This window comes from Engraulis encrasicolus, chromosome 5 (genome assembly GCF_034702125.1).
Source record: "Engraulis encrasicolus isolate BLACKSEA-1 chromosome 5, IST_EnEncr_1.0, whole genome shotgun sequence".
Classification (NCBI taxonomy): Eukaryota; Metazoa; Chordata; class Actinopteri; order Clupeiformes; family Engraulidae; genus Engraulis; species Engraulis encrasicolus.
In genome coordinates, this window is record NC_085861.1 from 51,829,841 (window position 1) to 51,835,900 (window position 6,060).

Sequence of the window (6,060 nt, forward strand, 5' to 3'; positions counted from 1 at the left end):
GTCAAAATGTAGCCTACATAATCCTTTGAACAAAGACCTTGCACTTAATAGTTTCTTATAGTGTATGAATCTTACATTAAAATGTATGATAACCAGTCATAAAACTACTTTTAAGCAGCAAAACATAGCCCTTGGTTTCATGGGAATTCCTCATGTACTCGACAATCATTGGATAACGCTCTGCGTTGGCCGCGAGTAATTAGCATAAAGTAGAAGCTCGCTCAACTTTTTTGACGCGCGTCAACTGTCAAAGTAGCCGCGCCGCGTATCCCAGAAGCCTTTGCGAGGGCGTCGCCGCTTTCCATTGAAAATGAATTGAAGGCGTCGGCGTCAACGCGCTCGCCGGCAAAGTGGGAACGGGCCGTAAGGTAGCAAAACTTCTGTAAATACTTACCTTTATGTTCAGATTGTTACCTTTGTTCAACCTGGAAAAAGAAAACCGGATTGAGGAATTAAAACCAAAAACTTTATTTCCTTGTCTGTGAGTGCTTTTACTACTGGACTGCGCGTCGGGACAAACTTGCCACCATCCTCACCGTTTTATAAATTCGCCATTACAAAGTCTGAAAACTCCGAACCTGGCGGTAAGGACTTTTTGGAAATACATTGGATCACTTTACCCTGCTTCGGACACGCGGATGCTTACAAGTGGATGCGCTAAAAGGACTTAATTGGAAAGCGTAAAAGTATGAAAGCAAGCCTGCGAGCAGGGTGAGTGAAGAACATGTGGACGTGTAACGATGCTTGAAGGACTTTGAACATTGATGGACAGTAGTAATTGTGTAGGCTACTGAAGAAGTTTACATAGCGATTGTGGACCAAAGTACTGAGTAATTGTACTGAAGAAGCATTGAATTAAATTACAATGTCGGAAAAGACAAGCGAGACGGCACAAGACCCGGCCAAGTCATTACAGGCCAAGGTCCTCTCTCGCCGCGGCAAATTAAGTGTCTGTACGAAACAGATAAATGAAATTCGTACTATGATTAAGAAAAATGTAGAAGTGGGGGAAGTTGAAGAAAAATTGAAGGCACTGTTGTTGAGCATTGACTCTTTTAAAACATCCCACGACGAAGTACAAGCATTTCTGTTAGAAGAAGAAATGGAAAGTAACACGGAGTGGTTTAATGGCAAAATGCAGGAAATTGAGGATTTCACTAAAGAAGTGGAAATGTGGACGAAGGAACAAAGTAGACGACATTCAAGAGTCGAAATGAACACGAACACTTTTAATCCTTCTAAATGCTCAATATTCCAGTTAAACATGGCTGCATTGGCTGAGAAGGCTGCACTCGAAGCGTGCTTGAAAGCATTGCCAGCGCTACATGCATTCAGGATGGAGCAGGTGGCCTTAAGACACCAGAGAGAGAGCGCAGAGCTTCAGCGTGAACATGCACAGAAACTCGCTAAGCTGAGAACCCTGTTTGATCGTGGTGAGCAGAAGGATGCCAGAGAGGACTTCATGAAGGCAAGCAGAGACCAATGCACTGCACCAACTGCAACCTCTGCCATTGAGTCTGCACTGGTGCCTGTGACTGTAATATCCAAGACACTATCACACAGCAACTCCAGTAGCACCAGAGCATCCTCCATGATGAGCACACGACGTAATTCTACAGCCGCCGCTGATGACCTCGCCGCCTTCGCCACAGCTGATGACGTCACCGCCGCAGCCTGTGATGTCATCGCTGCAACCTGTGATGACATCACTTCAACAGCCCGTGATGACCTTGCCACTGCAGCCAGTGATGACATCACAGACGTCGACGCCGCCGCAGGTGATGACGTCGACGCCGCCGCAGGTGATGACATCGACGCCGCCACAACTGATAACATCGACGACGCCGTAACTGATGACATCGATCTGAGCGAGTCGAGCGACGGAAGTAATTGACTTTGTATTGAGTCGAGAGACAAAAGCGATTCTGGAGACTAGAGCGATTTGCGCGACAATTTGAAGTTGAAATCTTTTCAACTTTCTATGACGCGGTTCGGCGAAAAGCCGCGACAGCCAATGACTGTATAGAGGTCACAGCCAATGGGAATGCTTGAATGCTTTGCCTTCTGCCTGTACGGACATACTCTAGTCTCCTCAATCTCTCGTATCGCTTGCTGCTACACTCTGTCGCTTGAATCGCGTCACCGCTGGTGTATCTCTGTGGTTAGACATCGACGCCGCAGGTGATGACCCCTTAGACATCGACGCCACAGGTGATGACCCCTTAGACATCGGCTCAGCCGCCGATGAACCCTCAGACATCGCCGCCGCCGCCGTTGACCCCTCAGACATCGCCGCCACCGTTGACCCCTCAGACATCGCCGCCGCCGCCGTTGACCCCTCAGACATCGCCGCCGCCACCGATGACCCTTCAGACATCACCGCCAGCGCAGCAGCCGATGACCCCTCAGACATAGCTGCCAGCGCAGCAGCCGATGAGCCTTCAGACATCGCAGCCGCCGCTGATGAGCCCTCAGACATCGGCGCCGCCGATGAGCCTTCAGACATCGGCGCCGCCGCCGATGAGCCTTCAGACATCGGCGCCGCCGCCAGCGATGAGCCTTCAGACATCGCCGACGCGAGCGATGAGCCTTTCAGACATCGCCGACGCCAGCGATGAGCCTTCAGACATCGCCGCCGCCAGCGCAGCCGACGATGAGCCTTCAGACATCGCCGCCGACGCCAGCGATGAGCCTTCAGACATCGCAGCCGACGCCAGCGATGAGCCCTCAGACATCGCAGCCGACGCCAGCGATGAGCCTCCTGACATCGCAGCCGACGATGAGCCTCCAGACATCGCCGCCGACGATGAGCCTCCAGACATCGCCGCCGACGATGAGCCTCCAGACATCGCAGCCGACGCCAGCGATGAGCCTTCAGACATCGCAGCCGACGCCAGCGATGAGCCTCCAGACATCGCAGCCGACGCCAGCGATGAGCCTCCAGACATCGCCGCCGACGCCAGCGATGAGCCTCCAGACATCGCCGCCGACGATGAGCCTCCAGACATCGCCGCCGACGATGAGCCTCCAGACATCGCCGCCGACGATGAGCCTCCAGACATCGCCGCCGACGATGAGCCTTCAGACATCGCAGCCGACGCAGCCAGCGATGAGCCTTCAGACATCGCAGCCGCCGACGCCGCCAGCGATGAGCCTCCAGACATCGCAGCCTACGATGAGCCTCCAGACATCGCAGCCGACGATGAGCCTCCAGACATCGCCGCCGACGATGAGCCTCCAGACATCGCCGCCGCCGATGAGCCTCCAGACATCGCCGCCGCCGATGAGCCTCCAGACATCGCCGCCGCCGATGAGCCTCCAGACATCGCCGCCGGCGATGAGCCTTCAGACATCGCAGCCGACGCCAGCGATGAGCCTTCAGACATCGCAGCCGACGCCAGCGATGAGCCTCCAGACATCGCAGCCGACGATGAGCCTCCAGACATCGCAGCCGACGATGAGCCTCCAGACATCGCAGCCGACGATGAGCCTCCAGACATCGCCGCCGACGATGAGCCTCCAGACATCGCCGCCGACGATGAGCCTTCAGACAACAGCCACCGCCACCGCCACCGCCGATGATGAAGCCATCGCAGCAGCAGCAGCCGCTGATGATGATGAAGAACACATCGACGCGCCCGATGAACATGAAGACATCGGCGCCACTGGCGAGGCAGACATCGGCAGTGTGCAAGCTGTGAGGGATCGGACTCCTGTGGCCAGTGCGTCGCCGCGGCCAGCAACAGGGGCCAGTCACTGTCGCCATGTCTACCACTGGAAAACCAGAAAGAAGGACTCAGCGGTCATGGCCGACCGCCCTTCTGCGGCTGGAGGATCTTGGCCATCAGTCCAGATGGTGAGACCCTGGACCAGACCAAATGATGCACTCAGGAGCGGCGCGGTGGGACCCAGGCCTCCATGATCCAGAGGTCAATGGACAAGCAGAACTGGATTCTAGCGGTGAGAAATCTGCTTGCTGGAAAGTCTGGCTAGCTCTGTCAGGCCTATTAGACAGGTCATCAGCTGGGAAAATTAGGCCTTTCGTCCTACCGCACTTTTCTCTGTGGATTACTGACCAGAAGGCCTATTGGAAGAAATTAAAACATGGGGCCACGTCAATTTTTGCTCAGAATTCAAGATGGCCGCCATTTTCCAAAATTACTTGTTTTCATGCATTATTACATTGTACTATAAGGTGATATTCATGAACGATTAATTACTTTCAGCACTATTCTGTCCTATTTCCTTACATACATGTTTACAAAGGTTGACTAAACTAAAACAAATGAAAATAAAGTTGACCACCTTGCAATATCCAAAGGAAAGTGCTGAAAATAATGATTGAAATGCACATAGAGAGTCTATGGCTGGGAAAATTAGGCCTATTGTCTTGTCAGGGGTTTCACAGTGGTTTACGGACCAGAAGGCCTATTGAAAAAGATTCACCAGCTGGTTGCCATCTCAAATGTGCTCCAAAATTCAAAATGTTCTGTTTTTCAGAATGGCAGACTTTCGCACATTTTTCTCAATACTGTAAGGCCATAATTATATATAATCACTCCGTTAACTGCGCGGCTCACTGCATCACGACGCAGGGACGCTGATCTCGAGGCATAAACCACCCTTAAAACCCACGAGTGAAAAATTTAAATATCGCACAGTGTATGCCCGGCTTTAGGAATGGTTTTGGGTAGGGCACAATTGTAAAACTTGGAAACATTGCATTAATGACAGGTTAGGTTTGGGAGTGGTTTTGGTAAGAGCATAGCTTGACCAAGCGCAATCTATGAGCTCGTCACTCACAGCCCATGCAGCTGAAGTATTTAGCACCGAGGAAAACAGGAGCAGGACCTGGAGAATTATGATGACCAACCCCAAACAGCCATTGCTCAGAACATTGAGCTGTCGGAGCAAAGGGTTTAATTTAATTATTTCGAGGGCTGTAGGATCAATGGGAAATTTTCTGAATATTGACGTGTCTGACCGAAGAGGCGTCAGAAAAATGACATGCTACCCTTTTTTAGTCGCTAGGGATGTCAAAAAGTCGCTAATTTGGCAGCACTGGTTCTTTTGCATTGATGGGAATGCCCTAGACTTCATGCTACAGCCGTCCTCTCTCCTCCTGACTTTAGCACAGCAGCTGTGACAAAGACGACAAACTTTAGCGATTCTGACTAACCCATCAGAATCTAATTTGCACCATTTACACCACAATGTTAATCCAGCAGGGGTCAGCCCAATGTTCCCACGGCCCATTGGTCCCACAGCCCATTGGTCCCACATTGCTAAGACTTTTGTGTTTTTTCAAAATTAGGCCCAATGGTCCCACAGCCCATTGGTCCCACATCACTAAGATTTTTAAATTTATTTTTAGGTCCGTTGGTCCCACAGCCCATTGGTCCCACAGTCCATTGGTCCCACATCACAAACACTTCAATGGGCTGTGGGACCAAGGTACCCACTAGTTTGACGCCCTCTCGGTACTTCACATGATAATCAAACATTTCAAACAAGCGATTTAAGGTTAGGTTTAGGGTCGTATGACGTAAGCGGTAAGTACCGAAAGAGCCTTGAACTAGTGAGTACCGTGGGACCAATGGGCCTAGAAATTCAAATAAAAAAAGCAATGTGGGACCAATGGGTTGTGGGACCAATGGGCTGTGGGACCAGTGGGCCGTGGGACCAATGAGCTGTGGGACCAATGGGGCGTGGGAACATAGGTACGCTCCCATGCAGCACTAGCAGTAGGCTAACAAACAGAAAAGGATTGCTTAGTCCTCCTTACCTTTGATTTCATGGATATCTTCGATAAACTTGCTGTAACCCTTCTTCTGAACTCTGTGAGGGATGGGGTTGCTCTCAACTGTGCACTAGCAAAGTTCTCTATGCCTCATGGAATGAAGTATTGAGTAACTTTGAGCCTCATACATGGATGGGAAATAGAGATTCATAAGGATGGCTAAACAGGTGCTGGTCCATCACAGCAGAAGCTAAATTTCACCTAGCTTTTGGACTTTTTACTAGCACTCGGACTTCGGAATGTAGGGAACCTATGGAGGC